The following is a 21,452-nucleotide window of genomic DNA, read 5'->3' as shown; positions in this document are numbered from 1 at the left end:
TGAGAAGGCTCTTTGCGCATCATATTTGGTAGCATTACGAATAGCACGTTCTAGAAAGCCTCACACAATTGGACAAGAGCTTATACTACCTGCAGCAGAAGACATGTGCAAAGTTGTACTGGGAAAAGAATCCAGTCAAAAACTGAAAGCCATTCCACTGTCTGATAACACAGTAAGCAGAAGAATTGGCGATATGGCGGAAGATATACAGAGCCAGCTGATAGCATGTCTTCAGCAAGTCAGATTTGCGATTCAGCTCGATGAAAGTACTGATGTTGCCAGTGCTGCACAGTTGTTGGTTTATGTTCGATATTGCTGGGAAGAAGAGGCTTTGGAAGACTTTTTGTTTTGCAAGGCGCTTCCAGGGCATACAACCGGTAAAGAACTTTTCCGTGTGCTTGACACTTTTTTTTTTGTACGATCGGCATTGGCGTGGACACAGTGTATTGGAGTATGCACGGATGGTGCTGCCGCAATGACAGGACGGAAGTCGGGTCTAGTCGCACGATTGAAAGAAGTAGTTCCACATGTAGCAGCAACCCACTGCATGATTCACCATGAGGCTTTGACTGCAAAGGATATGAATGAAAATCTTGCGGATATGTTTTCCACGTGCATTAAAATCGTTAACTTTATCAAAGCCAGGCCACTCAATCATCGTTTGTTTGAAAACATATGCCGTGAAATGGAAGCCGAGCATAAGCATTTGTTGCTACATACAGAAGTCAGATGGCTGTCACGAGGCCGCGTTGTGCAGCGTGTATATGAATTGCAAGATGAACTGCTCGTTTTTCTAAATGAGCATAACGGATCATTGGCACAGTTCTTGACAGATGAGACACGGGTTGCCAGATTAGCTTATCTTGCAGATATTTTCAACATTTTGAACAGCTTAAATCTATCATTGCAAGGACCTGGCTCAAATGTTCTGAAAACGCATGACAAAATCAATGCCTTCCAGAAAAAACTCCGTATCTGGAAGGGAAGATGCGAGCAAGGCGTCTATGATATGTTTCCGTTGCTAGCTGACTTTCTGACAAGTGAACGAGACTAAGACAGAGGCCATTGCGAGCACCGTTTTGAACTATATTCAACAGCTGTCACATTATTTCCATGAGTATTTCGTCGACAATCACGCGAGCATGTTTGATTGGATTCGAAATCCGTTTGAATGCATGCTTACTGATTTAACTGGACGTGAACAAGAAGAATTGGCTGAACTGTCATCTGACAGGACTTTGTGCTTGCAGTTCAACCGAATGTCACTGTTGTCGTTCTGGATAGCATGTTCCCAGGAGTATCCACTGCTGTCTGGCAAAGCCGTCAATGTTCTGTTACCATTTGCAACCACTTACTTGTGCGAAATAGCATTTTCTGCAGTCACTGCCATGAAAACCAAATACAGATCAAGACTGAATATTGAGGATGACATACGTGTATGTTTGTCGCATATACCACCACGTTTGGACAAACTCTGCAATGCAAAACGGGCACAACCTACACATTGAACTGAGCACTGAAAGACACTGCTGGTAATTATTGGTGATTGAAATAGTCACTATTTCAATAGGGCCTATGTGCAGTAAGTTAAGTGTTGTATGCATGAATTATCGATTGTTTGATTTTGTGGACCTTGGGGGTCCGCCATCTAACAAGGACATGTTCTGGGGGTCCGCAGCATTAAAAAGGTTGAAAACCACTGGCTTAAGGGATCTGAACACAATCTAGGCTCAGGTCACAGTGCAGTAATGAATGGTTGGTTGATTATCAAACATGATTTCTGTCAAATAATCCATGTCATTACTTATTGTTTCCTTGATGCCCTACTTAATATTTATCTCAAAACCAACATCATTAAAATAAGCATCTTATCATTTCTTTTGTTCCTGTTAGTGCAACTTCATTTGCACTCGTACTTGTTCCAGCGGGTCTGCTTAAGTGCTTCATGGGTTTTCAAGTTCTTGGAATGTCCAGAAGTCATCAACATTGCTGTAACTGCAAGTTTTTATGTTCAACGGAAATAAATTTACTGATTTTATGTTTCTACTTGGGAGCACTGTTTAAAAGAAAGTGGGTGGTCTCTCATTTCACTCAGAATTACCTCTCACTACCCTGTATCAACTCAAATACAATAGAATTATTTTGTGAAATGGATTAAATACTCATATTATCTGCATCTGTGCTTGAGTATCTCCAATGATGGACGAAGTTGAAATATGTTTGGGGTGATGGAACTTGATGCAAGTATTTAAACTGCTGTTTTTAAAGTGAAAGACCTACAGAGCAGCATTTATGATTTGATTTTCTTTGTTTAATTGTTGCAACTTGTCTTTTTGTAATAACGTGAAAGTAACAAGCTTTACATCCCACATCAAGTCATCTTATTTGTTGTAAAAGAGCTTCCTTTGAGCTCACCCTAAGTTGTATCCTTTTCGTGGCACTTTTAAATGCTCCACATTCGCATGTTTTTTCAAATCTTGACTGCCCTGGCACACCCTGTTTCTAAATTTCTCCTTGGCAGTGTTTTCCTCTGTAGCGTACCTTGTGCAAGTCAAAACCAACTGAAGAACCCTTGCTATCCTCCTGCTGGATGCTCAAGATCAGGGGTTCTCTAACATAATGACATTTATTAATTAACAAGACAAGCTGTTATATGGAGTTTCTAGGTAAACATCACCAAAAATGGCACATTAACCAGTTTAACTTCAGATTATTGCTCAGAAAAACAATTGCAAAATGCTTCTTTTCCTAGGCTTGTTGCATTTCACTCTGGAAACTCGACTGGGGACTTCTTGGTGTGAGTCAACATTGCACCCTTGACCTGATTTCTGTGTTAGGGAAGCACATAAAGATGCCATTCCCTATGCATTCCTCATTTTGAAGTGTCGTGGGGGAGTTTTGGCCAGCTTTGAATCACATTATGCTGGGAATGCCCAAGAATGACTGTTCGATAAGTGAACTACTTCATCCTGAAGAAGCCCATTCCCTCCAGCCAGCCTCCCTGAGACTCCTTATCCGCTGCTATCCCAGACCCTGCAGATCTCTCTTTCTTCCCCATCTCTCCACTATGAAAATCAAAAGAATTTTCTGCCCCCCCTTTCCATGTGAAGCCAGTCTACAACTCAGCCCTCCCCACCACTGTGATGTCAGTGCCCAGTTTATTCCCTTTGTCCCCCAATCTCATCTCATCTCATCTTCTGACCCCCTAGAATCCACTGCCTCTGCCTAACCTGCGGTACTGGCCTCTGAAATAAGTACTTTGTGATACATATTTCAGTTTTTGAAACTCCCTGACCTGGGCCTTAGAATATCCCAAAACATTTTGCAGACAATGTACCAGTAACTACTTTGTAGCTAATTGCAAAAAAAAAATTGCAGCAGTGAAAGCCCATTTAAAAATCAGAAATATTGTCAAGGTTATCATTTTAAAATTGCTTTATGGATAGAAGTTGGTTAGGCCTGTTCTTTGTTTTGAATCAGCTAAAGAAGGCAGACAGAACATCAGTTTAATGAAGCCCTTTAGAGTGCATTAGCATTTCTACACCCACCTTTTTTTTCCCTGTAAGAATGTACTGTGTAAATTTAATCTTCAGTTACATATCTTTGTCAATGTGAATGCAACTCTGGAAGAATAGTTCCAACAGCCTTGGAATACAAGATGTGAGTGTATTCAACTTTCCTAGTATTAAGAAGAAAAATAGTATTTGAAAGACAGTGGATGATATTTGCGTTTTTGGAGGAGAGCAGATGTTTGCTTTAAAATTGTGTCATAATAGATATATCTTTATTTTTTCACTACTTCAGTTTACTAATGAAAAACTTCTAAATTAAATGAACAGCAGTCTTGGAATTTCTGATTTCTTGGACTTTCAATTCAGAGACTGTAAACTTGAGTTAACAAGGAATCCATCTCTGTGGCTTTTTATGCATATTCCAAATCTTCCAGTTCATATTGCTGGCCTTCCTTTATCCCTTCAATTGGATCCTGTCACTTCCCTTGTTAATGTAAATTTGTATTCTTTGTCCACTCAGTTCATCAATTCAAGTTCTTCTCCCAGTTTTGCACCAGCACTAATCCTTTCCCACTTTAAAGTCCTCTCCTCATTACCTTTTGTTGGCATTGACTCTTAACTATTTATTGCCCCAATTTCTTTCTTTTGCCAGTGTTTTGTCCTATTGGACCAATTTCCTGAGAGATTTAAACAAAATCTTCAATCTCTCTTGCAGTTGCTCTGGGCTCCTATGGTTTATATCAGATTTCCTAAAGTGAATTCTGTCAATAGGCAGAGGTAGTTGAGGAGAGTGATTCTTATTTGGTCTAGTGTTCACTTGCATACACTGATACGCAAATATCAATGTGAAATATTGACTCTTGATTTATGCTTTTATAGAGGACCTTGTTGCAGCTGTTGAGTATGAGACCCTCTCATATGCTTCACTGAATGAATCAATAATAACTTGGAACTTGCTAATTTACAAACATCATCTGTATACTGCAGCTCAGCTTCTGGGGTTTGGGTGCCTTGGTTTTGGAGTGGCATTGATTTAGGTTAAATAATTTATCATCATTGCATCAGTGCATTGCACTGCACTTTCTCTGAAGCTGTGACACTTTACTCTGTACTGTTATTTTTACCTGTACTTCCTCAATGTAACTGCATTGTATAATGAATTGACCTGTACGATCGGTATGCAAGACAAAGTTTTCACTGTAGCTCGGTACAAGTGACAATAATAAACCAATACTAATCAGTCCTGTGGACTAGCTCCAGTCCAGTGGGAAGCCTGTTGAAGGCGAAATAGAGCATTGCTATGAGAAAGATTGAAAGAAGTCTTGGGGTGAAGGTGCAGCCGTGCTTGACAGTAATCTTGACTGAGATTGGACATGTGAGCCTGTTACTTAGGATCACAGCTTACATAACACAATTGTGTGAAAGTAATATTTTACTTATTATGAGACAGAAGGGGGTCATTTGGCCCTTTGGGTTGATGCCATCTCCCAGCAGGGTAGTCTTAACAGTCTCATTCCTCTCTCCTATAAATTTATTCCTTCATGCCCAGCTTCCCTTAAATTCTTCTACTAATTATCTACACTCAGTGGTAATTTACAGTGGTCAGTTAACCTACCAGCACATCTTGGGAAGTGGGAGGAAGCTGGAGCACTTGGAGGAAACCCATGCAGTCACGGGGAGAATGTGTAAAGTCTTTGCTGCAGCTCCAGAGGCCAGGATCGAATGTGGGTTCCTTGCACTAAGAGGCAGCAGCACTAACTGCTGCGCCATCATGGTGCTTTTCTTTCAATTAGTTGCAGATTTGGCCAGCCGAGCTGGTGACCTTCCAAAATGCAGGATCAACCAATTGCAGTAGAGGCTCAATGTAATAACTGGGATTGCAGTTTCTATGATGTCACAATATAAGTAAGGCCTTAAGTATCACTCAATTGAACTGAGAATGCAGTGCTAGTTTTCAGCCAAATTACTAAATAGTTTTGTTCTATGAAATTCATTTTTTCCTGAAGGAGGGAAGAAAATAATTTTTCTGCTACTTTGGCTTATTGTGTATTCACTACATGCTTGAGCAATGAGGCTTTGAAAGCTGATCTAAAGTAATTAGTAATATGACCATAAAGACAAAATACAGGTTTTATTTTTACACTTAGTCTAAGAAATTCCTTTCACAGTATGAATTTTCAATGAATTCATCTATGCACGAGTCAACAGATTTTCTTAAAAATGGGCTTGACATATTTTAATGAGACTGTTCATTTTGAGGACCTTTGTTGCTCACTTAAAACTAACTTTGTGGCCTAACTGTGTACTTAAGTAAATATTAGTTTTTTTGCTTTGTTTGAAAAGTACAGTGAAGTCTGTGTCAATTTTACTGAACTTGGCTAAATGCAGGCAAATGGGATTAGTGTAGATGGGCTAAAAAGGTAGGCATGGACACGATGGGCCAAAGGGCCTGTTTCAGTGCTGTTCAACTCCATAACTTTAAACTTCATAAAAGGTGCATGGAATATTTACATTAATGCCACAGTTCACTGGTAACAAAATTCATTTCATCCAAGTATTAATTCAATAATTGTACCAGATAAACTATTTCCTATTAACACATTTGCTTCTGGTTTTCAGAGAATTTATTCATCCAATATTACTGTGAACGTTTGCTGGCTGTGCAGCAAATTTGTAATCGAAGGTCATGGCTTGTTAATACAATGAACTGTGTGCTCCCATAGCAGGTTGGTAGTAGTATGCATCAGAAGACGCTTTACTTTCCTGCTGTGGAAACTCTGTAACACAATCCCTGTTCGTTTCCACAAACAAACTTTGGCATTGCTGTCAAGGTCAGCATTTACTGCACATCCTGAATTGTCTTTGAGCTCAGTGTCTTGCTTGATTATTTCACTTAACACTGAGTTACGTGGTCTAGATACACATATTGACCAGATGAGGTAAGAAGGGCAGATTTCCTTCTTGAGTGATTGTAACAATATAGTCATTACAGTTTTATTCCCCCAGATTTATTTATTATAAGTTCCCTTACTACTGTAGCGGCAACTTAAACTCGTGTAGTTCACGTTTCGAGATTGTTAGCCCATTCACACTACTATGCTGCTGTAACCCTGTTAAAAAGAATGTGTTAAAAAAAATTGGGTGTTTTAAGTGAGATTCTGAAGTAGAGACATGTTGTGTGAAAAGGTTTTTTTGGAATCTTAAAGATGGAGGGCTCTGGACACAGGCTTTGGATTTGAAAAATAGTTTAATCACAAAGGCAAACGCAGGGACAGAATGAATGGGAACAGATGCACATTCGCACACAAACACGCAGGAGACCATGAATGTGAGGGGGAATCGCAACAAGGATTATATGCTTAAAAATATAAACAAGGTACAGCTTATCGAGGGATAAACACTTCAAAGCCTGAACTCCTTAACCCAGACAAGCATTGGCCCTAACACTCCCTGGAATCTGACTAAAATGTTCCCAAATCACGTGGTGGTGCACACTCTTACCAGTGGTCTCTGCAGCGTTGTCTCACTATTCCTAGGGAAGTCAAAAGAGGAAGGGCCAGGGGAGTGCAACACCTTTTATAGCGCTGGGAGGCTGGGTGGAGCCCGGCCAGGTGATTTAGACAGGCCAATGGCTTGGAGGTCAAGGACAAAGGTGTTTACCCAGGCCAATGGTCAGGCAGGTTCAGGAACAAAGGTGCTCTCCAAGGCCAATCCCTATGCCCACACCTGATGGGCGGGGTGGAGCCAAACCTTGATTGACAGTGGTGTCACTTCCGATCCGATAAGCAATGCTGTCCTCTGACCAGAGGGGTCAGTGTTGTTATGGTCACGTGACAGCCATGTGCTCTCATACTACAAGACAGAGTCATAATTCCTAAAGAAGATAGCTTCATACCATTGGTTCCTCATTCAAGTACATGCACAAAATGTCCAAACCAGTAGTTCCTCAATAAATTTGGCATCAACTTACAAGGCTTTCGACAAAGAACCACATGGAAAATTGGTTAAAAAAAAAATGTCCATGGTTTCCTAAGGGAAGTTGCAGAATGCTGGCACAGACATCAAATTACTAGTAACCCAGAGACCTGGACAAAAAAATTTGAGTTCAAATCTTACCTTGGCAACTCGGGAAACTAAATTTAGTTGAGGAAAGAAAATTTCCTGTTCTTACCTGGGTCTGGTCTACATGCGATTCAGGACTCCAGACAAAATGGTTGATTCTTAATAGCCCTTTGTATTGGGCTATCACACAATTCAATTATATCTATATTAATATACAATAAGAATAAAGCTAGATTGACCACCTGGCATCAGCCTTGGAATTAGATTTGGAGGTGGCAAAATTCCTTCCAGCCCAGACCATTTCAAAACTGCAAAATCCTCCTAACTGAATCTATGGAACCGGTGCCTAAATAGGGAGGGTTCCTCTACAGACTATTAAAATCAAAGCCTAGTATCTGTTGACAGATTTATAAATATCCAGTCAGCATTCTAGACACCTTTGTCACAAAATGTACTCTGGATAGGAACTTCAATGTCTATGATCAAGAATGGATTGGCATTAGCACTGCTGACTGCATATTGAAGAAGATAGCTGCCAGACTGGGTGTTGATAGATGGTGAGTAAACCAATCTAAGGGATATATGTACTTGATCTTGTCATCACCAGTGTACTGTGTTTGTCTGATCTAAATATCAAGGCAGAATTTCACTGAGTATATATCAAGGATCTAAAGTTTGTTGGCATCATAAAGAACTCTTCATTGACTGCAGTCATAACTTGCTCAAGAATGATTGTGGTTGTTTGGGGACACCATCTCATGCTCAGGACATTGCTGGATAAGTTTCTCGGGCAGTTTTCAAAGCCTAAATATGTTTTGCCATTTCATCAATGAGTCTTTCCATCAAAAAGTCAGTTGGGGTGTTTGCTGATGATGCCATTATGTTCAATTCATTTGTAACACCTCAGAAATGAAGCAACCCACATGTGTAAAAGACCTAGACAACATTCAGGTATGTGATGATAAATGGAAAGTATTATTTGCACTAATGAGTGCCAAATACTGACCATCTCTGTCAAGAAATTGTTTGCTCACCTAACCTTGACATTCAGCAGCATTGTTACCATTGGATGCCTCCCCATCAACATCCTAGTGGTCACTGTTGACCAGAAATTTAACTAGACTTACCACATAATTACTATAGCTGCATAATCTGGTCAAAGGCTGGATTTCCTGCAGCGAGTTACTCTCCTGCCAAAGCCTGATCACCAACTACGAGGTATGCCAGGAATGTAATTAAAAATCCGTGGATGAATGCAGTTCAAAATATACTTGAAAAGCTTGACCCTATCCAGGACAAAAAAGCTTGCTTAATCAGCACCTCATCCACCATGTTAAAATTTCACTTAGTCACAATGCATCAGTGGCAGAGTAGTTGGTGGACTGTTGTATGCATCGTCTACAAAATGCACTGAAGTTAATTGCTCAGATTACTCCAGCAGTGCCCTCCCCAAACCTTTTATTCTTCATCTTTATAGGCAAAGTTAATGGATAGATGTGGCATACCTGCTTTTATTAGCCAAGCCAAAGAATTAAAAGTGTGAGGAAGTCATCCTGGAACTTAATAAAACTATGATTACTTGGAGTCAGGGTTCTGTGAACAATTCTGGTCACTATATTTTAGAATTATACTATAGCATCAGAGAGGTCTGGAGAAAAATTAAGGATATTGCCAGGAATGGAGAAATTTAATTGAGAGGTTAGGTATGTTCTCTCTTGTCAGAGACAGAGAAAAGTATAAAAAGGGTAGGCAGGAATGATGCATTTCCATCAGCAGAGAGGTCATTAGCCAGCAGGCAAAAGTTTAGGATGAGAAGAAAACTAAGATAAATTGTTTTGATGAGAGTACGGACTCAGTGTCCAAAAGTGATGGAAGCAAAGTCAAAGTTGAGTTTATTGTCATATGCACGTGCAATGAAAAACTTAATTGAAGCAGCAGCATCACAGGCACGTGGCATCATTTAAGCAGCATTCACAAGAAAAACAAATTATGCACAACTTTTACAAGAAAGAACACAATTAAAACAAAACAAAAAATCCATTTCAGTGCAATGTGATCAAAGTGGTCATAGTGTTGTTGTACTGAAATTGTGATTAGGGTTGTGCAGGTTGGTTCAAGATCTGAATAGTTGAAGGGAAATGGCTTCCTTGAACCTGGTGATGTGGGACTTCAGGCGTCTGTACCTCCTGCCTCTTGGTAGCTGTGAGAAGATGGCATGGTCCAGATGGTGGGGATCTTTGATGGATGTTGCCGCCATAAGGCAGTGCCTCCTGTAGATACTACCGATGGTGGGGAGGGATGTGCCCGTGACTTATTAGGCAAAGTACACTACTTCTTGTGTTCCTGCGCCTTTGAACTGCTGTACCATGATGCAGCCAGTCAGGATAGTTCCAACAGTACATCTGTAAAAGTTTGTTAGAGTGATCGGTGAGAACCCAAATCTCCTTAATCTCCTCAGAAAATAGGGGCACTGGTGCACCTTCCTTGTGATTGCATCTATGTGCTGTGTCGCAGGAGAAGTCATCTGATATGTTAACGGCCAGGAATTTAAAGCTGCTGACTCGCTCCACCACCGATCCCCCAACATAGACTGGTGCATGTTTGCCCTTCTTCCCTTTCCTGAAGTCAACAATCAGCTCTATAGTTTTACTGACGTTGAGCAAGAGGTTGTTGTTGTTGTGGCACCCCTCAACCAGATGTCCTATCTCACTCCTGTACACTGACTCATCACCACCTGTGATTTGTCCAACAATGGTGGTGGTGTCGGCAAATTTGTTTTTGGCATTGGAGCTGTACTTAGCCACACAATCATATGTGTAAAGAGAGTGGAGCAGAGGGCTAAGCACACAGCCTTGAGGTGCACTTGTGCTGATGGTCAGCAAGGAGGATATGTTGTTACCAATCCTCACTGACTGAGGTCTGCTGATAATGATCCAGTTGCAGAGGGAAGTACAGAGGCCCAGGTCTTGAAGCTTGATGTTGAGTTTGGATGGGATGATTGTGTTGAATGCCGAGCTGTAGTGAATGGTTCAAAGCGGAGTTAAGAGCCAGAGAAATCGCATCTGCTGTTGACCTGTTGTGGCAGTAGGCAAATTAAAGTGGATCCAGGTCATCTCTGAGGCAGGAGTTTGGTTGAGAATATGGTTATTTACGCCATAACCAACCTCTCGAAGTTGATGTAAGTGCTACTGAATGGTAGTCATCAAGGCGGGTCACCACACTGTTCTTGGGCACCGGTACAATAGATGCCTTTTTGGAGCAGGTGGCAACCTCAGACCACAGAAGTGAGAGGTTGAATATGTCTGTAAATGCTCAGCCAGTTGGTCCGCACAGATCTAGATACACTGTCTGGACCAGACTCCTTTTGTGCATTGAGATAACGATCAACGGTCATCTGGAGTTGTGGAAGCTTGTCTGGGTGTGTCATGATTCTCCCTATGAAAGCGTGCATAAAAGGCATTGAGTTTATCAGGGAGTGATGGGTCGTTGACGCTTATGCTGCCCAATCTCGCCTTGTAGGAAGTTATATTGTGCAAGCCCTGTCGTAGCTGTTGAGTGTCCATCTATGATTCCAGTTTAGTCTGAAATTGCCTCTTTGCACTCGCAATGGCCTTCCAGTGGTGGTACCTGGACTTCTTGTATCACTCTGGATCACTAGCCCTAAACGTCACAGATCAAGCTCTCGGAGGACTATGAATCTCTGGTTCATCTAGGGCTTCTGGTTGGGGAAGACTCTATTTTTGTGGGTACACACTTGTTCACACATGTCCTTATGAAGTCAGTGCTGACTCTGGCATATTCATTTATGTTTGCTGATGAATCCTTGAGCGTGGTCCAGTCCACTGACTCGAAGCAATCCTGAATTCACTCGTATGCCTCTTCTGTCCAGGTCTTCATAGTCCTCTTCACCGGTGCTGTGTTTTTCAGTCTAAGTCTGTACGCAGACAGAAGAGGCACATCCAGGTGATTGGACTGACCAAAGTGCAGGTGAGGGATGGAGCAGTAGTTTGGCGTGTGTGATAAAGATTATATGGCATTTGATGGTGCTTTAGCAGTGGTTGATTACAGCGCTTAGTTTTTCAAGTGCTAGCTTGATGTCTGCCTAAGGTGAGATGCAGACTGCACAGAACTCCTGTAGTAGGTAGAATGGTTAGCACCTCACTGCTAGATGTTCCAGGTTGGGGGAGCAGAAATGGGACAAGACTGCCACATCTGTGCACCACAAATTTATCATAAAGCAGATGCTGCCACCTTTTCCCTTACCCGACACTGCCATCTGGTCCATGTGGTGGATCGAAAAACCCTTGGGCTAGAGCACCATATCAGGAGAGTTGGGGGTGAGCCACGTCTCTGCGAACCCAAGTACACAGTGGTCCCTCGTGTCCCTCTGATAAAGCAATTAAACCCTCATTTAATTTAACAAAAAAAAACCTGGATGAGAATGTGATATGCCTTAACTTGGAGGTACGTGGATGAAATTGGGGAAGTGAGATTAACCCATGGCTCTTTCGTTTTCAGCAGGCTTGAACGGGCTTTGACAGTGAGCAAATGGCTTCTTTCCATGTTTCAAGAAGAGGTTAGCTTTGAATACAGAAAATGCAGCAAATACTCAGCAGGTCAGGCAGCATCCATGCAAAAGAATTGCAGTTTATATTGTACAAGACTTTGGCAAAACCACACTTGGAGTATTGTGTACAGTTTTGGTCACCCTGTTGTAGGAAAGATATCATTAAAATGGAAAGAGTGCTGAGATTTACAAGGATGCAGCCAGGACTTGAGGTCCTGAGTTATAGGAAGGGGTTAGGCAGGCTAGGACTTTATTCCTTGGAATTTAGGTGATAAAGGAGTGACCTTATGGAGGTGTGTAAAATCACAAGCAGTATAGATAGGGTGAATACACATAGCCTTTTCCCCAGGGAAGGGGAACTAAAAATTAGAGGGCATGGGTATAAGGGGAGAAGTGAAAGATTTAAAAGGGAACTGAGGGGCAACTTTGCACAGAGGGTGGCGGTTGAGGCAGGTACAATAATGACATTTGGATAAGTACAGGGATAGGAGGAATTTAGAGGGATTGGGGCAAACACGGGCAAATAGGACTAGCTTGGTGGGCACCATGGTTGGCATGGATGAGTTGGGCCGAAGGGCCTGTTTCCATGCTGTATGACTTCTATGTTTCAGATGGCTGGTCTGTCATTCAGCATTAAAGTTTGGTGTGTGTGATAAAGATTATATGGCATTTTCTTAGGTGATCCTGCAGAATTGAGATCTGCAGACTCGTGGTGTTTGAGAGGTGGTTCACTCCCTGATGCTTGGCTTCCCTGTGTTTCGATGCATGGACGCAAATGTTCTCAATTCGAGCCCAAATGCTCATTCTTCTCTTGGAATGTTCCTGGACTAGGCATTGCCAGGAGTTGGTAGAGATGTTGCACTTTTTCAAGGAGGTTTTGAAAACATCCTTGAATTTTTCCCTCTGTTCCCCTGGTGATGTCTTGCTATGACAGAGCATGGAATAAAATGTCTGCTGTGGGAATCTGGCATGTGCATATCGTGACCTGTCCAACAGAGTAATTAAGGTCTCTGTGCTCAGAGTATTGGTCTGGGAGAAGATGCTGACATTTGTTCACTTACCCTTCCAGTGAATTCAGATTTTGTGGAGACAGTGTTGGTGCTATCTCTTCAGTGCTTGTGTTGCCAGCTGTAAGCAGTCCAATTGTTAGAAGCATACTGGAGGGCAGGGATCACTGCAGTCTGAAAGACCAAGAGCTCTATGGCAGTTTTGTGGTGTGGTCTTGATCTTCAAACACCCTATTCCTTAGGCAGCCAGAGATAGTAGAGGTGCATTAAAGGCAATGGTTAATTTCTTCATCGATGTCTGTCTTTACAGAGAGGTATCCCGCAGGAGTGGCCCATATTTTCCAGGGTCTCGTCAGAGGAAGTGTTGTATGGAGGGGCAGTTGGTAGAGGACCTTTGTTAAGGCCATTCTCTTGCATGCTTCAGTGAACTAGTCAACAATGACTTGAAGCTCAGCCTCCAAGTGTGCACTTAAGCAAGTGGCATCTGCGTACTGCCTATGGTATTGTTGGCTTTTAAAAAAAAATATTGACAGCTTCCCTGGTCTGGGTATCAACATTTAGGCCCGTTCTCCAAAAAAAAAGAGGAACAAAAACTTACGTCTGAATCAAAATAAAGGACAATTCACAATAGGTTAGGCAGCATCCGTAAAATTTGAAACAGTCTAAAGTGATCCTTTTCATAAGAGAATGAATTGTTACACGAGGGTATTGTCTACAAGGAAACCAGCCGAGAATTGCCCAAGAGTTGACATTAATCTGGTTTTTATCTGGTGCAGCGAGTAAACGCCTCCTTCCGAATATCTCTTGGTTAGACTGAGTAATCATTAACATGACTCATGCTGGAAGTGACTGTTTTACCACCTGTGACTTGGTTTTAGTTCGAATGACCGCCCTTTTCCGCCTCGTTCGAGCTGTCTTTATAAAAGGAGGTCGAATTAGGGTTGCCCGTGCTCCTCTGCGGTTTATTTTGTAAAGTTCATCAAGTCCAAAAAATATATCTCACGGCACAAAACCTTTTAGATTAATTTTGTATTTATTTTTTTCGCTTATCCTTTTTGGGCGGCTGACTAGTTCTGGGGTAATATTCGTGACCTAGATCTTTACACGGAGCGCGAACAGTTGCAAGGTTTATTATTCGTTAACACTACGTAATAATGACAAAGGGAGATCAGTGATCCGCCTCTGCACAATCCGCATTCGAGCGTGAAGGGAGGGAGAAGGCGCTCTCTGAGCAGAGGTACTCAGCTGCTTTTCCGAAAAAAAAGAGAAAATTTAAAACACGTATATTGCTTGCCGCTTTTGTGTGTTAGATACTGAATCGCTGGAATGTAGTACGGCGCCTTCAACTGTTCTGCACTTTAAACAAATAGTTCACTGATCCTGCGAGTGAACGTGTACTGATCTGTAACAAGAATATCAGTCTGTAATCATGGGCATCTGGTCTGTTCACACATCAGCGACAGTTTGAAGAGGAATTCCTTGGGAGGAAATAGTTTTTCTCGGATGTTGTTTTCGTTGTTTATGGATTGGAGTGTGTTTTGAGTCGGGCAACGATAGTGGATTACCGTTTGATTTGACACCGTTGAACAAAAATATCTCGGTGAGGCTGATTTATTTAACATTGCACCGGTTAGCATTTACGCAAAACTGGACGGTATTCAAATGCAGAATTCTTAATCAAATACATGCAGTAAATAATTATCATATTTCATTTGTGAGGACTGCTAAGATATAAAAATGGCAGTACAATTTTCAATGCAACCTTGAATTATTGAAGCATAACCTCGATTTGCTGATTGATTGGCTGAACAGCTGGACTTTCAAATTTCAACGTGTTTATATAAAGAGACTTGGTTGCTCTGCCGAGGTTGGAGATTACATTTTCTATTGCAAGTTAGCATTGAAGAATATCGTTTTTCCCCAGTTGTGGGTGAGTATTAAGTCACTGTACGGCAGATCTATTAACAATTTATAGTCATTTCCTAGGATTACCTTCGGTCAATTTTTTTTGTTTATTGAGTTTTGTCGTTCTTGTGACTTGGGTAATTGGCTGCTCTCATTGCCATAGTTACTGTAACATTGCAGTTAATTCAATTTAGTAAGTTTGAAATTGTGTTAATATTTAGTTGAAACATTTGATTAAAAATACAGTAAGAATTCATTAGTTTTGCACTTTTCTTGTGAATGGAATGTGGTACTGCACCAAACCCAAAACAGGATATAGTTGTTGCAGACATTTCCGTAGTCATTGTATCATATATGCCACGAAGAATTCACAGGTCTTGCAAATCTGAGTGTCTGACTGGGTTAGTCCAGCTGCACTGTGGGTAGGACTCCATTAAGATCTTAGTTATTAATGGAAATGTGTGTAGACAAGCTCAAATTCATTTTAGTTGTTAAATTGTTAGAAGCTGTAGTGTTGTCTATTTATAGAATGGAAACACTTTTTTGGTTTGGTGTTGTGTTTCTAAATGGTGGTTTAATCACACATTACATTTCTACAAAAGTGTACCGCTTAATCTTGGATCCCAGCTTGATGCATATTGGCATAACTAGGTGATAAATTCAAGAATTTTTTTTTCAAGATGGGAGTGTTACTGGTAATTCTAGCATTTCTTACACATTCCTAATTGCCTTTGAAAAGAAGGTGGCTCCTCATCACCTTGGAAGTGCTGCATTTGTGTTGAAACATAGCACAGCACAGGAACAGGCCCTTCAGCCCACAGTGGCAACCATGATGCCAATCCAAATTAATTCCATCTGTCTGCACGTGGTCTATATCCCCCCATTCCCTACCTGTTTATATGCTTGTCTAAATGTTGGTAAAGGTATTTCCACAGTATTGTTTAGGTTGGGATTTCAAGAATTAAACCATGCAATAATAAAAGCGTAGCAATATATTTTCAAAACAGGTGATGTGCAACTTGAAGGAGAGTATTGAGGTCCTGCTCTTGTGCACCTGCTACCAGAAGGGGAGTGTAGAGCTCCTGCTCTTAGGCACCTGCTACCAGAAGGATAGGGTGCAGAGGTTATAGTTTTGTTGTCAAAATGGCCAAGTGGTATATGCTGCAGCTGTGGTGTGCCGGAAGTGGGGGGGAATGGATGCTTAAGGTGGTGGTTAGAGTGCCCGGTCAAACTGGCTCCTTTGTCTTGCATGGTGTTACACTTGAAGTGTCGTTGGAACTGCACATCTAGATAAGTGGAGAATATTTCATTATGTTCCTGACTTGTGCCCGGCAGATGATGGAAAAGCATTGGGTGTCAGGACGTTAATCACTTGCCACAAGATATCCAACATCAGATCTGCTCTGGTAGCCACAATATTAATGTAGTTGGGTCTGGGTCTAAGTTGTACTAGCAAAACTTAAAATTAAACAAGAAGATGCTGGAAATACTCATCAGTGAAAAGAAAAACACAGTTAATGTTTCAGGTCAATAACCTTTTAATCAGAGCAAGGATAAGTTAGAAATCTATCATGTTTGCAGAGAAGGAGGAGTGACAAGAACACAATGTCTGTTTTGGTGTGTCCAGAATCTGCTGGTGAAACCCAAACAGAACATTGAGGAGCAGGTTATTAGTGAGGAGGTATAACTCAGTATAGCGCTATTGAGAACACATTCCATTATTTAGCTGATAATTAAGAGTATTCTGGGTAATAATTAGCCCAATTGGTTTTATCCTGCTTTTTATAGACAGGATATATATGAACATTTACCACATTGCAAGGTTGTTGCTGATTATGTAACTGTACAGGAGCAACTTGACTAAAGGGGTGGCTGCTTCAGGAGCACAAATTTCAGTCATGATGTTGTGTGGTCCCATACATAGTCTTTACTGTATCCAGTGCACTTGTTCCTTGATGATATATAGAATAACTTGGCTGAAAAATGGCTTTAGTAACAAAGAAGGATCTCTCAAGATGGATCATCTGATCAGAAGCATCTTCAGCCAGAAGTGCCACATGCGTCAACCTCAAATACAAGTATGGGCTAGGCTCCATCATCTTTGTGGATGGAGTCGTTTTTGAAGACTCCTTTTTGTATTAGCCGTTAAGTTGTCCACCACCATTCATGATTGATTTGTCATGACTGTAGAGGTTTGATCCATTGGTTGTGAGATCACATCAGTCTGTCTATTTCCTGCTGTCTTTGCAATTGAGCAAGCATACAGTTCTTCATTACAATTTCAACAGGTTAGTACTTCAGTTTTTGATATGTCCGGTACTGCAGCTGGTATGTCATTCTGCACTCCTTACTGAGCCCTTGTTTGATTGCAGTGGTAGCCTGAGGGATATGCTGGTCCATGAAATTACAATTTATGGTAGAATACACTTCTACGGTGTATGGTCCATAGCTCCTCATAGATGTCTTTTGAATGCTGGATCTTTTTTGAATCTCTCCCATTAAGCACATTAGAAGTGCCGCACAACATGTTGAATGATGTCCTTGTCATGCAGTTGTAAAGTTACTGAGTAGTGCCATTTTGCTTGAATTCATTAAGTATTTAAAAATTATTACGCTGCCTTGTGAAATATTTGTTGTAAATTTCATGTAGAACTCAATACTATCCCATGAGTGTTTTATGAATAACTATGGATGATTGATGGTGTGGAGAGTTGTGAAGGATCTGATGCAGCAGAACATTTTTCTGCTGGATCTCTGCCTTTAGGTGTCTGTAAGACTGTTTATTTTTCCTTGAGGAAAGCTGGAGCTTCCAGTCTTAAGAATGGCTTGTATTTATGGTTAATTAGCACCTCAATCTCTCGTTTAGAGAAGCTAAAAGTCTGTTCATAGATAACCAGTTAAGGCAGCCTTTAGAGTTGCCCATAAACATTAGCATAAAGGTTTTTGGTTTATAAGATGCAAGTACTTCATGGAAGGATGCCAGATTGTAATATATCTTGTCATCACGAGGGAATAGTATCTTGAATTTATTACAACCTCTGAACATTCTTGATCGGACACTGCTATATAAATAATAATTGAAAAACTGACTGATTATTGTAGTAACTAAGCAGAGCACTCAAAATATATTAGTGCTTCTATTGTTACGTAGCACAATGTTTCAAGTGTTCCTAATGGCTTCAATTAAAAAGTCTACACAGTTTTTCTGCAGCCACATCTCAAAATGGCAGATACAGTGGCATGCAGAAGTTTGGGTACCCCTGGTCAAAATTTCTGTTACTGTGAATAGCTAAGCGAGTAAAAGATGACCTGATTTCCAAAAGGCATAAAGTTAAAGATGACACATTTCTTTAATATTTTAAGCAAGATTACTTTTTTATTTCCATCTTTTACAGTTTCAAAATAACAAAAAAGGAAGAGGGCCTGAAGCAAAAGTTTGGGCACCCTGCATGGTCAGTACTTAGTAACACCCCCTTTGGCAAATATCACAGCTTGTAAACGCTTTCTGTAAACCCTTTTTTCTCCAAACATACCTTTGCTCATTGCGGCCAAAAAGTTCTATCTTAACTTCATCAGTCCACAGGACTTGTTTCCAAAATGCATCAGGCTTGTTTAGATGTTCCTTTGCAAACTTCTGACGCTGAATTTTGTGGTGAGGATGCAAGAAAGTTTGGAGAAAAAAGCATGCAGAATTTCATGAAAAGAACACCTCTCCAACTGTTAAGCACGGGGGTGGATCGATCATGCTTTGGGCTTATGTTGCAGCCAGTGGCATGGGGAATATTTCACTGGTAGAGGGAAGAATGAATTCAATTAAATACCAGCAAATTCTGGAAGCAAACATCACACCGTCTGTAAAAAAAAAACTGAAGATGCTAAACACACCTTAAAATCCACAATGGACTACCTCAAGAGGCACAAGCTGAAGGTTTTGCCATGGCCCTCACAGTCCCCCGAGCTAAACATCATCGAAAATCTGTGGATAGAGCTCAGAAGATCAGTGCATGCAAGACGGCCCAAGAATCCCACAGAACTAGAAGCCTTTTGCAAGGAAGAATGGGTGAAAATTCCCCAAACAAGAATTGAAAGACCCTTAGCTGGCTACAGAAAGCGTTTACAAGCTGTGATACTTGCCAAAGGGGTGCTACTAAGTACTGACCATGCAGGGTGCCCAAACTTTTGCTTCGGGCCCTTTTCTTTTTTTGTTAGTTTAAAAGATGGAAATAAAAAAAAATCTTGCTTAAAATATTAACGAAATGTGTCATCTTTAACTTTATGCCTTTTGGAAATCAGGTCATCTTTTACTCAGCTATTCACAGTAACAGAAATTTTGACCAGGGGTGCCCAAACCTTTGCATGCCACTGTAAGTAACTTCGTTCTTCAGTGTACATGGAACAGTAAAACATTATCTCTTTGTTTCTTCTATGATATTGAAATATATGGTACTTTTGTATCCAGTTAAATCCTTTCCAGTTAGGACAAGATTTTTCTTTCCAACACTGAAGGCCACACACCACTGAGAGCCAGGAATGGAAGTGAACTCATCAGGGACAGATTGGCATTCGACACCCACCAGAAGGAACACTTCGAAGAGTACTGCAACGGTTATTCTGTCTTTACCAAGAGCACGCTGGATTCGATCCCACAACATCGCATTTAGGTCACTTTTACTGCTGCCCTTGACCAACAAGAAGTTGAAGGCTGCATTCCAGCTCAGAAATAAGGCCTTGAAGGCAGACAGCATTGATGCTGAAATCCTAAAACTTGGCAGTGAAGAGCTTCAGTTATAACTCCACAATCTCATTATCCACTTCTGGGAAGAAGGGGATACAGCAAGAAACCTCAGTGATTCTGTAATTGTGATCATCTTCAAGAAAGGAGATGAATCTGATTGATTGTGGTTTCCATAGAGGAATTTGCTATAGCTCTTTGCTATAGAGAAAGTCATTGCCAGAGTCATCCTCAACCCCTGTACAGTGGCTATTGAGTAGTTCCCTGAATTACAGTGTAAATTCTATCCATCAAGAGCATAGTGGAGATAATCATCTCATGACAATTTGAAAAATTGTAGCCAACCAGAAAAATTGGTTGAGCTTGGGTTGTTGTTTTTGAAATAGAAAAGGCTATGGAGAAACTTACTTGAAACCTTAAAAAAAACAATTGAGGGGCCAAGATAAATTAGAAAGTTTTATTCCCTTTTGCAGAGGATCAAAAACACAACGTTATAGATGTATAGTAATTGGTGGTGAGATTAGAGGGGAATGGAGGAAGAAATCTTTAATCCAGAAGGTGGTAGGTTCTAGATCTCACTAATTGTGGTAGAGGAAAGAAGAATAGGTAAGTTACATTTTAAAAATTATTTTTGCTTGTTGCAATGTTTGTAATTATCTTTAATTCATTTTGTTTAGAATTTTTTTTTTGTAATTTTAAATTCCTCATTTTTCACTTTAAACTGAGATGATTAATGACATAATTGGCATGGTATTTTACTGCTCATCTAAGGTTTCCATAGGAGGTTCATGGGTCAAGTTTGTTCTGGCATTGTGATATGGGGCATACCATGTAAGTGCTAAAGGCGAGGCTGAAGCTTTCACTACCACATTCAGCCAGAATAGCCATGTGGATGATGCACTTTGCTTCAGTCCCAACATCACAGTACCCGCCTGGTCTTCTGTCCATTCGATTTTGAGAAATGTCTGTCAGCAGTGGATACAGCAAGGGTAATGGGGCCAGTCAACATCCCAGCTGTAGTACTGAAGGCCTGCACTCTCTCGAACTAGCTGCATCTCTAGTTAGGCTGTTCCAGTACAGTTAAAGTAGTGGCATGAGCTGGATGATGTGGAAAGTTGTCCAGGTATGTCCTGTCCACAAAAAAAAACCAAGAAAAATCCATTCTGGCTGTTTAGTGCCCATTCAGTCTAATCTTAATTGCCTGGAGAATGATGGAATGCATCTTCAACAGTGCTGTCAAGCAGCGCTTACTGACCAATGCACTAATGTCCATTGTGGGTTTCCCCTGGACCACACATGGACCAAAGAGCTGAACAACAGAAGTGAGATGAGAGTGAAGCCCTTGCTATCATTGGCAGTATTTTATGGCTTGTAGAAGTCATTCGAAATTGGGGAAAATATTAAGATAGTTGGAGTCGTACCTCATACACAAGAAGATGGTTGTGGTTGTTGGAGGTCGATCATTCCAGTTCCAGGATATCACTGCAGGGTATTCCTGTGGGTCTGGTGCTAGGGCCAGCTCAACTGCTTCATCAAAGATTTTCCTTCCTTAAGGTTAGAAGTGGGTACGTTTCCTGATGTTTGTACAATGTTCAATTCATTTACAACTGCTCAGCAAATGATGCCTTCCATGCCTGTGCAACATCATGCATGATTGTATAAGTGGC

At 41.0% G+C, this 21,452-nt stretch overlaps 1 protein-coding gene across 4 annotated transcripts in view; it reads left to right on the top strand.

Moving 5' to 3' along the window:
• Positions 1–21,452, top strand: part of jmjd1cb (jumonji domain containing 1Cb) — a 204,414-nt gene that overhangs the window by 74,707 nt on the left and 108,255 nt on the right. The window contains exon 1 of one of the 4 annotated variants that reach the window (XR_007957277.1): positions 14,635–14,748. The exons of 2 other annotated variants lie outside the window; for them this stretch is intronic. The gene's annotated coding sequence lies outside the window, so the exon portion shown is untranslated. Of the gene's footprint in view, positions 1–14,634; positions 14,749–15,010; positions 15,079–21,452 lie in introns of those variants that run through there. One more of the 4 variants, XR_007957278.1, reaches the window with a different exon arrangement.

Source organism: Pristis pectinata, chromosome 12, assembly GCF_009764475.1.
Source record: "Pristis pectinata isolate sPriPec2 chromosome 12, sPriPec2.1.pri, whole genome shotgun sequence".
In the NCBI taxonomy this organism is placed as follows: domain Eukaryota; kingdom Metazoa; phylum Chordata; class Chondrichthyes; order Rhinopristiformes; family Pristidae; genus Pristis; species Pristis pectinata.
This window is presented reverse-complemented; position numbering and strand designations above follow the sequence as displayed.